The sequence below is a fragment of the Biomphalaria glabrata genome, chromosome 14 (assembly GCF_947242115.1).
Source record: "Biomphalaria glabrata chromosome 14, xgBioGlab47.1, whole genome shotgun sequence".
Taxonomy (NCBI): domain Eukaryota; kingdom Metazoa; phylum Mollusca; class Gastropoda; family Planorbidae; genus Biomphalaria; species Biomphalaria glabrata.
This window is the reverse complement of record NC_074724.1, coordinates 36,132,576-36,154,159: the sequence shown is the minus strand read 5'-3', so window position 1 is coordinate 36,154,159 and position 21,584 is coordinate 36,132,576. Positions and strand designations below refer to the sequence as shown.

General features: G+C 35.7%; 1 protein-coding gene across 1 annotated transcript in view; it reads right to left on the bottom strand.

Annotated features, from left to right (window-relative positions):
• LOC106061741 (kin of IRRE-like protein 1) overlaps positions 1–20,954 on the bottom strand; it is a 303,275-nt gene extending 282,321 nt beyond the window's left edge. Inside the window, exon 1 of the mRNA XM_056009884.1 lies at positions 20,654–20,954. The gene's annotated coding sequence lies outside the window, so the exon portion shown is untranslated. The remainder of the gene's footprint in view (positions 1–20,653) is intronic.
• Positions 20,955–21,584: the final 630 nt, after the last annotated feature.

Genomic DNA, 21,584 nt, shown 5'->3' with positions numbered 1-21,584 from the left:
ATCAATTGTAATAGGGGCTAACAATTTTTTTCAATCGAACACATCAATTATAAATCTTTTTTTGTTTTTTTAATACCGTTTAAAAAAAAACACCAACTGTACGCTGAAGAAAGACAACTCAACATTTCTTAAAATGTTAGATTGAGAAGAGTTATCTTCCATAGTATTAGGAAGAAAGACTTGCACATCATAACTCTAGATTGAAGTTTTAACTTTTTTTAAGTACATAACTCTCTGTCATCACCCAAAACATATACATACACACATACAAGATACATAGAGTGTATTTTCACTCATTTAGTCATATAAATGAGTTGGTTCTAGTTACATCTATCAAACCGTGAAAGGTATGGACAGAGCAATAATAAAAAATCTCTACAAGAAAGATAAACTGTTTAAGTCACTTATCAATCTATGAGCAAGAAAGTCAGAACTGAAGTTGCGAAAATAAAGTAAATGACTTTAAAGATGACTGTTGGTTTTGTTTTTTTTTCCTTGGTAACCGATATCGGTGAGGATCATTTCTGAAAACCAGAAGATTTGATGGCTTAGTAAGACGAACCACTGAGACCTATTCGAACTAAGACTCTACGGCTATTTAATGGGCACAATAAAGTAGCACCTCTCTGTAAAGATACAGTAAGAGGACATTACAACACAGCTACAAAATGGGACCATGACAACACAGCTACAGGATGAAAAGATGACAACAGCTACAGAATGGGGCGATGACATCACAGCTTCAAGATAAGGAGATGACAACACAGGATATGGCAGCACGGCTACAGGATGAAGATACGCAGATTCAGTTCCTATGTTATTACTATTCACCTAAATGTCAAGGATGGCTGCCTGGTCGTGCGGTTTGCGCGCTGGACTGTCGTTCGGATTAATCGACGGTCGAGGTTTCAAACCCTGCCCGCTCCCATCCCCCGTCGTCCTGCGGGAGGTTTGGACTAGGAAGTAAACTATCTTCAACTCTGAAGGAACATCCGAAACGTAAAACAAACAAACAAGTAATACTATAACTGACTCTTGACGATATTATTCTTAAAACTTGTTTAAAAACAAATGGGCCACTTAAACTAGCGATAACAAAAGACATTTGATACGTAACAAAAATCAACTGCCACGCATTGAGATAAAACCACAGCTCAATCCTTTTGTATTTAGTTGGTTCCAGTAAAAGTTAAATTCAGCGTCCTTGACATTGTTTAGTTTATCGCCAAAACTTTCCAACACACCCCACACCAAAACTCTCCACACCAAAACGTCACCCAACTAAAGTGATACTTTTGAAATGTAGTTTTGTCTTCCCTTAAAAAGACAACATTTCGACTAAGAAATAATGTGCAGCAGGCGAGATGGCCTAACAGAACGCAGTCAAATTAAAGACAAGTGTAGATACATTTGTTTTATTTGTGTTTTCTATAAGACACCCACAGTACTATTATGTGATCAAATGATCAGAGAACTTCTATGCATTATAAGCTTTGAAAAACAGCAATCTCTATAAATGATGTAGGTGACTATTTCCACTTTAAACCCGGATAAAGATTTGATCTTTCATGGAATGTTTATGTTCGATGTGCAGGTTTCACGTGCATTGTATTAAATATTTTGTGCCGCATTTGCATTTTGCATGTCATATTGTATGTAATATATAGGTTGTATGTTGTATGCCGTATGTTGTGTCTGGGTAACATTTTAGATACATGAAAACTAAATCAAAATGACCTTAAAATTGAATACAAAATCGTACACCAGTCAGAACGATGGCTGAACAATGTATAATAGTTATTGAATGTGTAACAACTTATCAGTGTGAACGTTGTCTTAACTCTATCTCTCCATAATTATTTTCCATGTTCAGAAGGAATTATTATTTTTTCCCATTTGTATTTCACTAGCCTGTTAGGGTTAAACTTCAATAATGGTTTTCTTTTAATCAAAAAATGTTATAATTGGTGTATATATATATCAATGTATGACCTTTTTATATAAAACAAATTAAAGTTTACAAACCCAAAAATTTAGTTAATGTAATGGGGTAAAATCAACGATGGTATCGTAAATCAGGAGAGAAAGAGTTAAATAATATATCATAATTATCGTCTGTATATCACCGGAAAAAAGTGGAGAGATTTGGTTACGACGAAAGTCGAGAGACAAATGATGAAGATGATCACTGTGAACGTTGCCTTAGACAATGTACCATAATTATTGTATGTTTACACCTTATCAGTGTGAATGTTGCCTTAGACAATGTATTATAATTATTGTATGTGTAGCACCTTATCAGTGTGAACGTTGCCTTAGACAATGTATTATAATTATTGTATGTTTACACCTTATCAGTGTGAACGCTGCCTTAGACAATGTAACATAATTATTGTATGTTTACACCTTATCAGTGTGAACGTTGCCTTAGACAATGTATTATAATTATTGTATGTTTACACCTTATCAGTGTGAACGTTGCCTTAGACAATGTACCATAATTATTGTATGTGTAGCACCTTATCAGTGTGAACGCTGCCTTAAGCGATGCACTCAATTCGTCAAGGCCAAATACAAGCGAGAGAACTGATTGTAGTCAGCCATTTTGTTCTCATGTTTCCCGCCATCCACAGCCTTAGTCTGCTGCAGGTACTAAATGTATCGAGTTGATTATAGACTAAGAAACTATTTGTCCAATGAAAACATTGCTGATTGGAGATTTGTGAAGCGTGGACCATAAAACCAATCACACTATCGATTACCATAGTATTGGGAACACATCAATCGCTTTTGAACGAGTCCCGTCATGCTGGCAGAACACTAACTTGAAATTATGTCCCTTTTATGTCAGGCCGGTAGCTACGAAATTATCTCCCTTGTATGCAGTTAGCTGACGAGAGAGAGAGAGAGAGAGAGAGAGAGAGAGAGAGTACAAATACTAATATACTAGATCGAAAAGTTATTTATCAGACTACTGTTCTCACATTACAGTTGTGAAGCTTGGGAAGCGTGGTCGAGAGGCTAAGTGCGCTTGAACTTGGCTTGGCTACATATGAAGGGGGCGTTCGACGCCCGACTCGGGCAGAGTTGTGTTTACAGAGCGCCAGAAGGCAGAACGGAAAAAGGTTCTCCTGTCTGGTATGGTGGCACAATAAATAGAAATATTTGGACCTGGACCTGATCTTAGGCATAGGCAAACTAGGCAGCTGCTTTGGAGATCTAATTTTTGTGGGGACTCGCACAGGACATTTCTTTTCGAGAAAATATTTCGAATCCTGGATAAAATCTTTAACATAGCAGAGGTGTATGTCTGCTTCCCTAGTTCTAAGTCTCTACAATAACTCAAGGTTTATTTGTGAAGGTTAAGATCTACTTGTAAGACTACCTATTGTAGAAGAACCTTGTTGATTCCTATTGATAAATATGTCAAAACGTTATTTCAAGTCTGATGCAAGGAAACGAAAAGCGGAGAATTCAAAGACATTTATTTAAGTTTTAAAACTTATCAGAATTGATTGTTTTAACCAACAAAAAGTTGAAGCAGCGTTACTTCGTATGAATTAAAAAGTAAGAATAAAATAGTCCCTATAAGTAGGTAAAGTACCCTTTTCAAACCTTGTGATCAATAGGAAAGGTGATGTAAAGCTCATCTGTTTCTGTGGCCCACTGTTAACGAGAGTGTTGCGTGGCCAGTACAACGACCAACCGCCTTTACTTTTCCCCAACTACTGTCAGGCATCCATTAGAGCTGAATGGACTCAGGTGCCCTAAGGATACCGAACTTATAAATCCTGCCGATATTTACTATGTATGTAAATCTAATTACTAATTTATGTTCGTTAGTATAGCATAGTGATGGGAACTAAACTACATTTTTTTAGTTTAATTAAAACTAAGTTTGAACTAAAAAAAAGTAATTAAACTTTTAGTTAACCACAAATTGAAAAAAAAATTAGTTAAACTAAACTAAAATACTTTAGTTAAACTTTTACTAACTATTTTGACCTTTTTTAAGGACGAAACAGCCAAACATAAAAATATAAAGTATAAAGCACAACCAATCTCTTTAGCAAAATGTTTGTGCACATGAAAAAAGATTTAAATGTCTTTATGGGATAGATATAGATCTTAATAGAATCACTAGAATGATACTATTATAGAAAGAAATTAGAAGTAATTGTCGAAATTCTAATATAAGTATTATAATAATAAGTTAGCTTTTAGAAGTAATGATAAAACTGCATGAGTGCATGTTGACTCTCTAACTCTAGAATATTCTGGATCTAATATCTTCTACAAACGAAATGATCAGAAATATAATCTGGATCTAGAATTAGATCTAGCTACTAGACCTAGATCAAATAATTAATATTTTAATCTAAAAATAATCTAAGAAATACTAGTTACTACTACTACTAGATCTAAAATCTAGATAGAGTCTAGTAGATATCCTAGTAACTCTAGATCTAGAGATTTTAGATTATTATAATTATGATTATAACTAGGTATGGGTATTTAGATCTATATACTCTAGTAGATAATACTAGATTTAGATCTAATAGATCTAGATAGTAGATATAAGTATAATTATAATAGAAGTAGATCATTAATGTAGATCAGTGGTTCCCAAACTTTTTTGTCTCGTAGACCCCTTGCCATGTTTTCTGGTTATCGGTAGACCCCCTGCTTAACTTTCAAATTTTTGCAAATTCAACATTTTTTTTTAAAAACTAATTTCATTCTGAACAAAAAGTAAAGTTCCCCTCAGACCTTGTGGTCTATAGAGCAGATGATGTAAAGGTACATCTGTTTCTGTGGCCTACGATTATCGAGGGTGTCATGTGGCCAGCACAACGACCAACAGCCTTTACTTTCCCCAACTAATGTCAGGTACCCATTAGAGCTGGGTAGACTCAGAGGCGCCCAAAAGATCCCGAAATTAAAAATCCAAGTCTTCAACATGATTCAAACTCGGGACCCCCGGTTCAGAAACCAAGCACTTCACCGCTCAGCCAAAACGCCTCCTAATTTCTATCTGTAGAGAGTTGAAAAGTGAAAAAGTAATTTAAAGATACATATTAGAGATTTTAGAGATCTCTCTTTTTTATTGATAAAAATCAAAACCAATTAAAATAGCAATATGTATTTCTTGAATCTCCAAACACACTGGCCTTAAGTATCATTGCAAGAGTTTTCGCAAAGAGCAGTTTCTCGTGTATTTGTTGACGTTTCACGAGTTGCTCAAATATTGTGTCCGCGCGAAGATGTTATCACTATCGGGAGAAAGAGCGAAGGCGAGTGACTGTCGCCTAAACCAGTAAGCTTCGAGCATGAAGGGCTCATTAGTCTTGGCTGGCTACCCACCTAGCAGAAGTAAAACTGAATTCAAAACTCTCCTGTCTTGCAACTCAAACATGGGAAAGGTTTTGTGGGTTAAACTGAGGAAAAATAAGGAGCCGGCGACCATAATGCAGTTTGCAGCACACACCACTATATCCTGTCAGAACCTGTGACGCTGCTGAGCGAAAAAAATATGTAGTTTGCAAAGAATTACATATGAAGCTTTTAATTTTATAACTCATGCCACCTAAGCAACCTTGAACTGTATTGTTGTTTAAAGAAATTCTTTAATAATATCAGATGTGGGTTTGTGTAAAACAGGTTTTAAAACTACAACCTGTTAAAAATCAATGTTTAACCTATGGTGTTTTCCGCATTTTGCCATAAATAAGTAAATTTCCCCTTTCAGACATTGTGATGATGTTATGGTCATCTGTTTCTTTGGCCAACGGTTAACGAGCAGGGTGTCATGTGGGCAGAACAACGACCAACCGCCTTTACTTTTACTAACATAATTCAGGTACCCATTAGAGATGGGTGGACTCAGGGGAGCCTTGAAAATCCTGAAATTCAAAATTCACAGAGATTCAAACCCAGGACCCCAATTACGGAAGCCAAGCGCTTAACCACTACCACCATACCCTTATTTTGCTATAAGTAAACAGATATTGTAAGACTCATAAATCACCATCTTCTCTACATGATGTTGAATAGAGATTTTGTGGGTCTATTCTGAACTTTATCTTTGAATGTTCAAAAGTTTTTCAAATCTATATCTTTTTATCAGGGTGATATTGTCGCAGATGATCCTCAAGCGTAATTAATTTCATATCGTCATAAAAAAAGGGCAATCGGTAACCGCTTGGTTGACAAGGAAAGAATTAACAATTTTATATAGTCAACGCTAGACAGTCTACATTTCTTTTTGTTAAACACTATTTACATGAAGACAAAATTAAGTTATTTTAATAAGTATTGAAATTAAATACAACAATTTTTCGTTTGAATAGCAGGATAAATATTTCAATGATAATAAGTTACAAATTATATATAGTGTGAAGAATTATATTAATGGGATGTAAAAATTAAAGTCACGACCTGCTTATATGAAATCTATTATCATAGATCCCCTTGGACATCTCATGGACCCCCAAATTGTTTTTTCACTTTCGTAGACCCCTTGAAAGTCTTCGTAGACCCCTGGGGGTCAATATAGACCACTTTGGGAATCACTGATGTAGATCTAGAATCTAGTCTAGATTTAGTTAATTTAGTATTAGATCTAGTATAGTGACGACTATTATTAGTATTATAGATCTATCATCTATGCATCTTAGGTCTTAGTATAATAAGTAATCTAGATTATATCTAGATTTAATCTAGACTCTAATTCTATATTAGTTACATATTATAGTTATAGACAAGAATCTCAAAACTAATAGATCTAGTCTAATAAAGTAAAGAGTAAAGTAATATAGATTTCAATTAATAGATCTATATTATTGACTTATAATTTTAAATTTACATCTAGATCTAAGACTAAGACTACTAAGAGTTAGACTCTACTTAAGACTAAGAGACTAAAATAATTAAATATAGACTATTATGACTATTGATCTAATAGTAGAATAAGTATTCAGTAGTAATAGACTAAACTAATACTAATAGACTTAGACGTCACTTCACTCTAACTCTAGATTCTAGATTTAGTAAAAAGTTTTTAAATAAAAAGAGTCGACATTTCTTTTAGATCTATAGTAAAGCAAAATTCTTTGCCTGCAGCTATACAGGAACACACTGGTGTTTAATAAAAAGCAGCAAAATGTAGATCTATAGGATCAGGATTTATCAAGCAGTGAAACTTGCAAGAAATATAATGAACACGTGTATTTTTTTTTAAAAAAGGCGGGAATAGCGGCCATTATAGGGTAAAGGTCAAAAGGCTTTAAAGTGACCTGTGCACCCTCTTGTTTATTCTCCTCTCTATTATTCATTACATATATTCTCCAAATTACATAGATCTAAATATTTATTGGTATGTATGTTAAAAAAGTTTGTAAAATTTGTAATTAAACTTTTTAGTTTGTAACTAAAAAAAAAAGAATTAAACTAGGATTTTAACTAAACTTTTTTTTAAATTAAACTTTGGCCTTGACTAATTTTTTTTAGTTAAACTAAAAGTTAGCAACTTTTTAGTTAACTTTTGCCCATCACAAAGTATATGTGTGTGTGTATCTGAGTACTTGTATGTTAATGGGTGTGTGTGTATTTGGAATGTCTAGCAATGCATGTACAAAACTGTGAATATGTGTGTGTGTAGAGTGTATGTGTGTGTTATTTTGTTGATATTGAAGGAAGACACAATACTACAATGACGCTAATGACTCATTAAGCTCTCTTTGAGTCACAACTTAATGACGCATATTACACAAAAGTTATTTCTGAGGATGATTTGATCAATCCCCAGTTAGTGCCTTTCGTTTTATCTACACCCACGAGAGATGGAGGGCGTGAGAGAGAGAGAGAGAGAGAGAGACAGCGACAGAGAGTATGGGAAGAGAGGGGGGGAGAAAGACTGGAAGACTGAGAGGGAGAGAGAGCGGAAGTGAGAAAGACAGAGAAAGAGAGATAGAAAGAGAAAGGGAGAGACAAAGAGACAGCGAGAGTAAGAAAAAGTGAGGAGGGAGAGAAAGACAGAGCAGAGAGAGAGAGAGGGGGGGGGAATGAGGGGGGAGAGAAAGAGAGAGGTTGAGACAGAGAGAGAAAGAGAGCTGGGAGATATGTAACAGGAAAATAGCGTGACAAAAAGAGAGATATACAGGGTGAAGAGGGACAAAGAGACAAAGAGAGAGAGAGAGAGTGGAAGAAAGCCCTAGAGATAAAAATTGGATTACACAACAGATGAATTGTACCAGTATCTATATTAAAGGGAAACACCGACAATATATTTTTCAAATTTGAGTTATTAACATATTTAAATTTTGCGTAAAAAAGTTGTAATAGTAATCGTTTGACCATTTTTACAATGCCTCTATTCAAGTCACTCCATCATGGAACCTAGAACCTGGAAGCTGATCTCAAAAATGACTCTAACGATTTTCGTAGAAATTTAACAGTTGGTGTACATCGCCGAGAAAAGAATTACTAGCTCGTTGGCCACTCTGGAAAAAAACTCTAGCACGACCGTTATAATTTTTCAAAGTAAAAAATAAATAAAGTAAATTTGGCCCGCTGCTAGAAACGTTTGCCTGCCCATCATTGGCCTAGTCCATAGCTATGTTTGTCACTGGTTCAGTAATATATAGGTCTAAAAGCATTCAAATAACCAATACGAGAACAAAAAAAGTAACACTTTCATCTACACCCCTCCCTGTCCCAAAAAGTAAATAGATCGTATGTCTGACTAATTCTAACAGATAACAAACTGGTCAGTGTAAGGCTAGCCTAGAGCTTTAGTGGGCTACGTATAGTAGGTCACATGATATCAAAACAAACAATTCTTTGTATACATTTGTACTTTTTAACAATTATGTCCATAGTGGCTTCTTAACGAATATTGCCAAAATACTACCACTATCCGTATTGTGCATACCTGTGCAGTCTACATACAAATATATTATTTCTTACTACCTTGCAGACGTTTACTTTCTATACAGACATTGTTCTACTTCTGTTTTTCTAATATTGAGCATCAACATAACCTCATATCTCAACAAGCTTTTGCATCAAATAGTTACTAAATTAGTATTTAGTTTCATGTTTTGTCAAAGTTTTTACTATTGTTAAAAATAAAATACTCCACCACCATTGTCAATATTGCGCATGCTTGTGCAGTCTACTGAGAAATAATATATTAAAGAGGGGAAGAGGAAAAATATTTAAAAAAAAAAAAAAAAGGGGGGGGGGAGTGGGAAAATATTCAAGAAAAAAAAAAGATATATATACACATATATATAGATACATATACAATAACTTTCAGTACGACTCTAATTGGCTCCTGTGACCAAAAAAAAAAGCCACAGAGAAATTGTCTCAGAACAGAAACTCCTCTAGATCAGGGGTTCTCAACCTGTGGGTCGTGACCCCCTTGAGGGTCGATTGACGATTTGTCAGGGGTCGCCTAAGAAAATCAAAAATATGGATTGTTGTTGTCTATTCTTCTTTTGCTGTGTGTGTGGGGAGGGGGGGTCGCGGCCGAGTGGGGGATTCTTAAAAAGGGGTCGCCGAGCTAAAAGGTCGAGAACCGCTGCCCTAGATACAGACTCTAACAGACAGGATTTCCACCTTGATGATGAGGAAGTAGTTTTCCGAATCTTAAGGGAGGAAATAAAAAATTGTCATATGAAGGGAGACAACAAAAGAAACAATATAAATGTTTAAATGACTATGTTCGCACAAAAGTGTACACACATAGATGTGTATGCACGTTTGATAGAAGTTAATATAAAGAACTGGGGTAATGTAGCAAAGCACAAGGGAAACAACCATAAGCAATGTAGACAAAGTGCAAAAAAAATATGACTACGATGATGAAAATGTTTTAATGTTTTAATATCATTTAAGTTTCTACTTTCACTTTTTGATTATTTCTATTTAATTACCTATTGTTGACATTCTCATCATATATATTATAAGAACCTTAAATTTAAAAAAAAATATTTATTATATGCTATTGGAAAAAAAATAACGCCATATACAAAACAATTTAAAACGTTAAAATATTAGGACAACCTAAATGTAACTATATGCATTGCCATGTTTTGCAATCATTGTACTTTAAAATGTAATTACTTAATTTGTACGCTTACTAATAAAATATGCATCCTTCTGTTTAAAAAAACAGCCCCAAAAGAGGCCAATAGCCAAAAAAAAAAGGGGCAATGCCAAAAAAAGAGGCAAAAAAAAGAGGCAAAAGCCCAAGGATTCCTAGAATGTAAATAGCTCTGATAATTATAAACAATGAAAGAATTAAGTAAGCGTAGGATAATACTAGTTAGCTTTATTTGAACCGGGGGTGAATGTTATGAAATTATATTCTGTATCGGTTATCGTTCTTGTGTTTACATGTGCTTGTAACTCGTCCGTGAGAATGTGTTCACGAAATGTGGGTTGTGTAGTCACTCAGCGTATTAAAGCCATACTATACAGACATGGTTATTGACTCTCTTATCTTTATGTTCGACCAATACGAAGCAGTTTGTAAACAAAAGTCTAAACATAAAAAAAATAATTCTACAAAAGAAAAAAAAAGACGCCATAATGAAAACCAACGAAGAGTGGAGTTAAGGGAGAGGACCGCGACATGTCCCTAATACGAATATTTTATATAATACTCATTCTACACCTAATAATAATGTAGTGATATACAATGATCAGGGGGTGGGGGGGGGAAACTCTTCTCTCAATCTGTAAGTTTTTAATCAAGGCGCAAATCTCATTGTTTACACAGTTCAATGTAAAGCAGACTAGTAGCTAACAGTTCAACTTGTTCAAATCTATACAAGTAAATCACAAGGAAACCATATCGGAGTTTGAGGGAAGGGGAAATCCCATCTCCAGTTCGGTTTTCTGAAGGGACCATTAGGGCGCAGTTCGGCCATTTCGTGTTTGACCAGTGTGCCTTTGATGTTCTGAAGATGCAGAGTTTTGTTGATCTGGGACAATCCATCGATTTTGGGCATTGTTAGTCTTGGAAGCACAGATCGAAGCGTTGGATGCTGGTCTAGTAAATTGGTACAACCTAATAACCAGTGTATGAACTAACAACGTGTATGTGTGTGAGTGTGTGTAGAGGAGCTTAGTGTGTCAAAAGTGCATGTTTAATTAAAGAGTGTGTTTGCGTGGAGATTCGGCAACAAAAAAAATCTCACAAAGAAATACAACTGTGATTCAAATCAAAGTTGAACCATCAACCTCTTACTAAAATCTTATGTTATAAAATAAAGACATTACTTCAAAAAAGAGCAATACAGAATATGCGTGTCTTCCTAGGTCAATCAAGTCATGCATGTTAACCAATGACCTAAATTCTGCCAAGTCACTGGTTTTCCTGGCTAGCTCAGGCAACCCATTCCATGCTCCAATAGCACTAGGGAAGAAGGAGCGTTTGTACAAATTTGTCCTAGCATATGGAACGAGGAATGTGCCTGTATCTTTGTGTCTTTCTGAGTATTTTATTAGGTTTTGTTTTTGTATTTGAAGATTATGGTTCAGTGTTTTATGTATAATCTTACTACTATTGCCTGACCCACAATCGGCTTTGCAAAGTCAAGGTTAGACACTACACCAGAACGAGATTGTACTTTTTCTTGTCTGCAAAAAGAGAAGCTTTAAATCTGCGATGGATTAAACTTGTAGTGTAGGAAAACGCAATGACTGTCTTACATCCTAGAGCGCCATTCCTACGGCAATGTGTCTCCACAGAGATCGGTTACAACTGACATCCACAGTCTCTTCCCAGCTAGCGCTTACGGATTTTAGGCCAAAAGGTGCGACCATATGATGAGCGGATGTTATTGAGTGAGTGTCTGCGCCATTTCTATGGTGACGATGAGAAGAGGTTCGCGAATGGTTGTGAATGATGCAACATAAGTGGCATTGTCGTCATTTGTTCTTAGTTAGGACAGACGACTCCAGAACGTGAGACTAAAAAGTTGTGTTACTGTAGTGAGTTATATATTTTTTTTTCTAAAATATTATTACTAAAGTCTACAACATTGATTTGATTTCAAATTAACTTCATTTTGTCTATATTATAATAAAAGTTATATTTCCAATCGTTCACAAGGAAGTTATTCAAGTTATTTAAGTTTTATAAGTTAAGATATTTCACAACTATAACGGTTTAGTTGTCTACCAGCAGTTTGGTGCTACAAGTCAATGGCCGGTAACAACAACGAGATCGGCCCTGATTTCGTTTTCTTCTTTTCGGCCTCCATGTTAGAACTGCCTTTGGGTCACGTGCTTCGTCTAGTTCAGTGGTTCTCAACCTTTTAGGCTCGTCGACCCCTTTTAACAACCCCTCCCCCCCACACTCTGCCGCGACCCCCCCCCCCCCCTTTTCCGTATATACACACAGCAATAGAAGAATGGACACAAACAATTCCTTTTTTTGATGGTCTTAGGCGACCCCTGGCAAATCGTCAATCGACCCCCAAAGGGGTCGCGATCCACAGGTTGAGAACTCCTGGTCTAGTTCAAGGATATGTCTAGTTCAAGGATATGTCCCACGTGACATAGTGACCCAAAAAAATATATTTAAAGTGTCAAAATATTTAAAACTTCCTAAACTTTGACATGCATTATCATTTTAGGCTGAGGCAGAACTGCATCCCGACATTTGCAAATGTAAAGTTACTATTTCCTCGATTGAGGTACAGCGCATAAAAATATGCTGTAACTATTTGCTGGGCCCTGAAAGCTGTACAGAATCATAAAGAAGTGACACTAACATATAAACTTCACTGGAAGGCAAACAAAACAAACCAGGAACTTTTAAATCTGGAGAGACACTTAACTCTTTCTCTCCGTAATTATTTACCACATTCTGGTGGAATCAACGTTGGCATCGTCTGTTAGGAGAGAAAGAGTTAAGCAAGTTTACGTCGGAAATGCAGCTCGAAAAACACTATCACAGAAACGACAACTCTGCGGAGAATATTGTTACGGTCGTAGCGCAGCACGGTGTGCATGAATAATGGTGCGAATTGGTGTAATGAATGGAAGGGATGTTGAAAAGGGGAAGCCGGGAGAAATGGACAGGAAGAGAAATGAAATGTTCGTATTTACATAACTTGTTGTAATATTAAAGTATTTATAGAGTAATAACCTGAGAGTCTATTATTATTTCAAAGAGTCTTGTGTCGTAACAAATATATTTCCCCCTTTCTTATTAATGATTGATGAATTGTATTTATATCACTAAATGTGAGGTTTAAGTATATCAAAGATACAATATTTTTTCTCAAATATATTTTACAACATTTGCAATGAAACCAAAAAAACATTCCTACATTTACAGGAATCGATCATGCTGAAAGTTGCGCGCAAAGCATTGTGTTCCGTAGCCGATGTGTGACCCCTGGAGGGTCCAGAGGAAGGGCAGAGAAACGGCAGAGCAAGGTGTGCCCAATATGGGAGAGCAAACAAATAATGACTACACACAAAATCAATTCACAAATCACACATAACAAAATGTACTCGGGGCCCACTCCCCCCCCCCACACACACACCAAGCCAGATATACACACAACAGTCATCGTTTTGACACCACCGCCCCACCCCCTCACAATCTCAGCGATACACGGCTGGGTATGAACAAATACGCTCTATTTGCTCAGTTGAACGCAGCCGTACGGTACATTCAGGACAATCCTGGCAGTTTTAACAATATCAGCCCTCGCTTCACTGCTCGTTACAAGTCCAGTTGTCCACATTTGGTAATTAATTCCCTTTGTTTGCAGACGAGAAGCACTTTTTTTTTTCTCTGCCTTTTGAAAATCAAAAACTTGCTCACAAACACCGCCGAGAAAACAATTCTAGTTTTGTTTTGTTTTTTAGGTAGATAATACAAAAATGGTCAATATTTTATATAAAGGTTCTGTTTATATTAAAATTGAAATCTACAGTAAATAGATATGGATATTTGAGGACTGTAACAATTATTTCAAAAAAATTACTTAAATAAAAATGGTAAGAATTTCGGTGAGAAGAACAACATATTTCGTATGTCACGGGCAAAATTTGGCATTCCTTCAAGACACAATTAGCAACTCCTCATTAAGTCACAGCTAGCATTTCCCGAAGACACAAGAGGCTATTCTTAAAGACACAATTAGCAACTCTTAATTAAGTCACAGCTATTATTTCCTGAAGACACAAGAAGCTATTCTTAAAGACACAATTAGCAACTCTTAATTAAGTCAGCTAGTATTTCCCGAAGACACAAGAGGCTATTCTTAAAGACACAATTAGCAACTCTTAATTAAGTCACGGCTAGTATTTCCTGAAGACACAAGAGGCTATTCTTAAAGACACAATTAGCAACTCTTAATTAAGTCACAGCTAGTATTTCCTGAAGACACAAGAGGCTATTCTATAGCAATTTTTAACGACAGGTGGCATTTCCTAGAGACACAGCTAACTATTAGGGACACGGTGCTGATAACAGGAATCAGTGGGTATATGAAACTGGTTATCAGGTGTCTAACCTACTCGATACTTTTGTGTCGATTTTCCAAACACTAGAATGTCTAGACTCTGTGCTCTTATAGCTTCTACTCAGATTTTTCCACTGTCAAGTTTGGTTACATTGATAACATTTAAACTCACGAATGAGTCTTCATAAATGTTTAAAAAGCCTCAGAGACATAGCTATTCAGTCACTACGTGCCTAATTTATCGTTATCTCATGGAGTATATAATTAATTTATATTAGTTTCATAATTGGTCTTTGAAAAAGACGTAAATTTCCTTTTTTCATAAATTCAAACAAATTAACAAAAAATATTCATAAAGTTTAATATTAAAGATGTTAATATTAATAAAAACATAACCATTTTTTCTTCATGGAGGGACATGGACGCTGACCTCAAAAAAGGCTCTAACGATTGTCCTATAAATTAAACAGTTGATGTAGATCAGTGAGAAAAGAATTACTAGCTCGTTGGCCACATTGGGAAAACTTTAGTTTTGACCGCTATAATCAGGGCCGCCGCTACCTATTGTGCACAGTGTGCATTGCACGCAGGCGGCCGAATTTAGGGGGCGGCCAAATCATTATTCCAAGGTTATCTTTTTTATTTTTTTATTTTTTAGTGTAATTTTAAAAATTACTTAAATATTTTAATGTTTTATAATAATTCTAATTATTTCATTATCCTGTAAAAACAAAAACAAAAAAAAAAAAGATATTCTTACATGGAAGTTATTTTGGAAACTTATGAAAAAATAATTGAGCGAAAGATTACCATGGGTTTTTCTATAGGCGCCTATTCCTTTCTGACCTTGAATTTTCGCGGATTGTTTGTAATATTTGTTTTGAATGACGCTTACAGAAGCAGATCAGTCAACACATTTGTTTCTTTTTTCTTCTTAGTATCTACTTACTACATATGAATATTATTGTTTAGAAGAATACCCCGTCTTGCAAGCAGATCAAGTCATTATAAAGTCAATTCACTTGTATGTTAAGAAACGGCCGTTAGTTAATCGTAGAAAAGTTTTGGGTGATTATAGAGGTAATATTAGTAATAATAGTTCGTCCATCGTGGTTCGATGATGACCACTTTGTCATCTAGGGGGCTGAGGGCTTTGCACTGGGGTTTTGTGCCTCTTCGTGAGGCCCGGAATGTTCGGCCGCACACTGGGCAGGTTATTAATATTTTAAGATTATAGATGTAGATCTGCATTGAGTAGTAAGCTACAAGCCAACGACCAACCAACAGCAAGGGGGGAGGGGGGGCGACAAAAAAAAGGCTTTATTCACATTGTTGTTATTAATATATTAGTAATATTGGTAAAATTACATTATTACCAATGTTTAAAAATTAAAATATCTTAAGTAAGAGACTTCGTTTCATCTTCTAATAAGACCTTGTCCAATGTAGACCGTTTTCGCGAGAGGCGTATGCAACAATATGGGTAGAAACTTTTAAAAGAGAACCTGTCTAAACGTCTCCGCTAGTCTGATTCTTCTGGCTTTCCTTATCTTAGAATGGTCGAATTTCTTCCGACTATTATGGCTGGTCGTGCGGTTTGCGCGCTGGACTGTCGTTTGGATTTATCGATGGTCCCGGGTTCAAACCCTGCCCGCTCCCATCCCCCCGTCGTCCTGCGGGAGGTTTGGACTAGGAAGTAATTATCTTCAACTCTGAAGGAACATCCGAAATACGTAAAACATTTTACAAACATTACACTTCATTATAGTGACGATTTTTGTGTGAAATAAAGGTCCGCGACAAAGACGTCTTACTTTCCACGAAGATGATCATAAAAAGACCACGCCCATTACAGACGTCCGTGTGTTATATGTACCTAGAATGTCCTCGCATGATACTGTTGACCAGGGCTGCCTCTTTATTATTAGACTTAATATGATCCTCAACTTTTATTTTTACTAGGATGAAAAGTCCGCTCTAAAAGAAAACACTTTAATATTAGCCTTTTAAAAATATTCTCTCTTCTTATTACGAGAAAAAAGGCGTTACAGACGCCAGGAGAAAGAATTTCTGAAGCTGAAATCGCCAGAATAAGCTCAGCGCCCAGGAATCATACCCATTGGCGACTTGAGCTGAAACGTGCCGCATCTCCAATTCTTTCGCACGCAGGCGGCCACAACCCTCACGGCGGCCCTGGTTATGATTATTCAAAGTTGAAACTGAATTAAATTTAAATTTGGCTATAAATTGGAGTAAAAAAAAATAACAACATGGCGTTGTCAGCCGTAAAGTACCGATAACTGAGTTGCCGATTAAATCTAAAGTTACATAAAAACGGGTTATAGATTATCTAATTTTTGCAGATGACGTCTATGTTCTGGATCTACAACAGCGGTTCTCAACCTTTTATGCTCGGCGACCCCTTTTTACAATCCCCCGCTCTGTCGCGACTACCCCTCCCACACACACACACATACAGCAATAGAAGAGTAGACAAAAACAATCAATTTTTTCGATGGTCTTAGGCGACCCCTGGCAAATCGACCAATGGGGTCGCGACCCACAGATTGAGAACCCCTGATCTACACGAAGATCTAGACTAGATCTTGAGATCTAATAATGAGCAAAAACATGCTATCTCTTAGATTTTTCTAAGGCTTTTGACAAAGTTCACCACCATAGCTTGCTTCAAAAATTAAAATATTTTGTCATTGATGGTCCATTGCATCAGTGGATTAAAGATTTTCTGATAGGGAGAGAGTAATAATAAATGGCTCAACACCGATAACAGTAAACTCAGGTTTAACTCAAAGAACAGTCTTAGATCCACTACTGTTTTAATTAGCATAATTGAGTTATCAAATTGCATTAGTTCAGGAACAAAAGTTAGATTATATGCAGACGATTGCATAATATATAGAACAATAAAAAACAACACAAGATACAGAAATTTTTCAAAGAGAAATAGAATTACAGAAATGAGAATCAAATTTAAAACTTAAACATGTCTTTCTACCCTAAATAATGTCAATTATTAAGTGTAACCATAGACATAAATAAATATAGACTGGCCGATTAAAGAGTTTTATGAAACGAAAATTTGTGACTTGTAATTTTGTGTACTTTATTATACAGCATTTATGAGCAGTATAAAAGTTAAGTATTCATATCTATTTCAGCCACACACCGATATATATTGTAAATAAGGAGGCAGTGTAGTTTTGTTTAATCTCTAAGAATGAAGATCATGCAATTTTTCATAATTCGGAAATCCGAATACAATAGATATACATGTTTTCAAGTTACATGAAGTTACTTCCTTCGGCCAGTCTATATTTATTTATGTCTATGAGTGTAACAAACAAATTCCACTTATTTTACTCATAGTAAACCAATAACCCAGACTAAAAACGTAAAATACCTAGGTCTTATATTATAATCATACAAACAAGCTTTTTACAAGAGTTTTTTTTTTTTTAGGGTATTAGAGAGTTTGATAAATTAAACAATGTCAAGGACCCTAGAGAGGCTTTCGCTGTTGACAGCTAAATTTTTAAATAAAATGAGCTATAGTTTTAACAATGTCTCAATGTGTGACGTTTGATTCTCGTATCAATTTAACTCTATTACTGCAAGATCACTGTCCTAACCAAATTTTGATTCACGGTGCCCCGGCTGCGGGGAAGAAGAGGAAACCGTGCCTCATATTCTGTTTGACTGCCCCAGACTAGCTGATCTCCGTCTCGACAGGTCTGGGAAACCCAAAATTCTCGACCTGTATGGCGACATTTATGCACTACGCAAGACAGCAGGGTTTCTGTCCAGGGCTTTTGCAAGAGAGGATTTGAGCCTCTCAAGCCCTCACTCTAATGGAGTTTGATGATGATGATGATGATGACTGCTAGTTAACAGCCCACTTGTTTTTCAATAAGTTTCATGTCATAGACATTTCTAGAATTTAATGTTTCCGCCATGGTAAAAGTCTTGTGTGCTACAAATGGAAGAACTTTAAAAATTTGAAACTTTAATTTCTGCAGTGAAAACAAAAAGTGCATAAATAATATCCTATACAACTTTGACAAACAGCTCATTAACACTGCCTTTATTTTGTACCGGATACACCAAAACGCTCATTAATACTTCTTTTATTTTGTATCCCGGATACACCAAAACGCTCATTAACACTTCTTTTATTTTGTACCCCGGATACACCAAAACGCTCATTAGCACTTCCTATATTTTGTACCCCGGATACACCAAAACGCTCATTAGCACTTCCTATATTTTGTACCCCGGATACACCAAAACGCTCATTAACACTTCTTTTATTTTGTACCCCGGATACACCAAAACGCTCATTAACACTTCTTATATTTTGTACCCCGGATACACCAAAACGCTCATCAGCACTTCCTATATTTTGTACCCCGGATACACCAAAACGCTCATTAACACTTCTTATATTTTGTACCCCGGATACACCAAAACGCTCATTAGCACTTCCTATATTTTGTACCCCGGATACACCAAAACGCTCATCAGCACTTCCTATATTTTGTACCCCGGATACACCAAAACGCTCATTAGCACTTCCTATATTTCGTACCCCGGATACACCAAAACGCTCATCAGAACTTCTTTTATTTTGTACCCCGGATACACCAAAACGCTCATTAGCACTTCCTATATTTTGTACCCAGGATACACCAAAAAGCTAACTATTTATAAGGTTTCCGCCCTGTGTAAAACTCCCCAACAGACCAATAGTAGAATATGCGTCCCTCTGTTTTGAACACATCAACTGAAGGAAAAATTAAAAATGGAACATAGAGCCGTGAGATTTATAACAGCCGAATATATTCAAATTTGATTAGATTAGCACCCTTAGTAAAATCATACAAATCTAGAGACACTTCAGAACAGAAGACCAAAAAGAATGCTAGCAATAGTACATAAAGCATTGAGCCATTACTTACAAATACAAAGACAGAGCCTATTTTGGTGCCACCAGTCAAAGGCCGGTAACCACAATAATTATACGTCTTTATTTTTAGCACATTCTAAGTTTCTTCATCGAGTTCCTCAGTATGTCAATCCTAGCATAGATATGGCTTAATACGAAACATAGCAATGTGTTTAATAAAGAAATTTTTGTTTCTTCTTATAATTGATATAGGTTGTCATGAATCAATACATTGACCTCACTCTACATTATTCTAGAAAAGAGTCAGGTGAAAGAAAACACAGAATAAGAACGTATTAATCTCAATTAACAAATTAGAGAAAGAGGTGAAGAAAAAAAAAAGTCGCGAGCATCAGTTTCTAGAAGTTGGTAGCTAAGAGAAAGATTAGGAAAAGAAATTTCGAGGATTCTAGAAAAGACGATTTAAAAAGGTGTAAATTTGGAAAAAGTGAGTTAGTCGAGGTCCTTGAGTTGTGGCTGGTGCTTGAGTTAGGATCGCGACCATGAGTTGTTATGAGTCATTTTAAAGACAAAGTTTTGTTATATCAGTATAAAGTTAAAGTTATATCAGTATAAAGTTATATCAGTATAAAGTTAGATCAACATAAATTTATTTCAGCATAAAGTTATAGCAGTATAAAGTTATGATACCAATATAAAGTTTTATCAGTAAAAATTTATATCAGTATAAAGTTATATCAGAATAAAGTTATATCAGAATAAAGTTATACTAGTAGAAAGTTATATCAGTACTAAGTTGTATCAGCATAAAGTTTTTTCAGTGCAAAAAGGTATCAGTCTAAAGTTGTAACCGTGTAATAACAATGTAACTAATAACATTAAATTGTAGTTTTACTGCTTCAGCGAGTTAGCAAGAATCGCATGTCAAGCTGCTTCTGTATCGCGGATTAATGAATTGTTTGAATTTGTGTTTAAAGGAGTTCATTAAAGAAAGAAAAAGAGCAAAAGTTTCTTCAGTGTGTTTTAATCACTTTGTTTCCCCGGCAAGCGAATCTGTTTGTACCATTGAGGATACACAAAGAAAAGTAAGTATTGTACTGTCAATGTGATCATAAACATAAAATCAGCATACAAAGAGTATTTGTTACATAGATGGACTACTAATTTTGGAAATATGTAGTATGCATATCTACTTGGCACAGCGTATGTATTTTGTGTTAAATCAACTTACCGTACTAAGGTTTCTGGATATCATTTGTCGTATTTGTATCTATTATAAACTGCCAACTAGAAAGTAGGAATATTCAAACACTGGAAGCGATGTCTATTTTAATCGTCTTTGAATTGTTTCCTTTATTCAAAATCCTTTGAATGTATCTAGAACAGATGATCTCAACTGCAGCAGACGATCACAACTTGAGCAGAACAAATCCTTTGAAGTAATCCGTAGAATATCCTACAATAATTTTAATTCCACTTCAGTTAAAATTTGGCAGCCATTCCACAAAACCTCGCTACCGTAATTAAATGTAATCCAAAAGAACTTCGAAAAATCCAGACCGTTGACAGCAGACGTTTTAACATCCACTGCAAGGTCGATCTAGAATTCAACCTTGACCTGTCAACAATATGAGAATGAGAATAAATAGAAGAATGATTAGAAGCGATTGAAGAAATTGATTTCATGTACTGTTCAATGCTAGAAGAGAGGACAATAATTTGCCCACCCTACAAAATAACTGAACTTTAATTTATTAAGTTACTTTGATTCAACTTTAAATAGGTGCATGTAGAAACACAACCGAAATGAAAGCTTAAGCAGAAATATCTCATTACAAATACATATTTTTACTGTCTACCTCTCTTGCCTGTCTCCCCCTAACAATGTTCACACCTTCATTTATCCACTTTAATTACGACAGACAACCTCTTGGTTTCATAAAAAGCCCGATAGCAAAAATGTGTGCAGTTTAGTGGTCAGAGCCTTTACATTACATTGCTACACTCACAAGTATACTGACTTACTATATATTGGATGATCTAATGCAAGGGTTCTCAACCTGTGGGTCGCGACCCCCTTGGGGGTCGATTGACGATTTGCCAGGGGTTGCCTAAGACCATCGAAAATAAGGATTGTTATTGTCTGTTCTTCTATTGCTGTA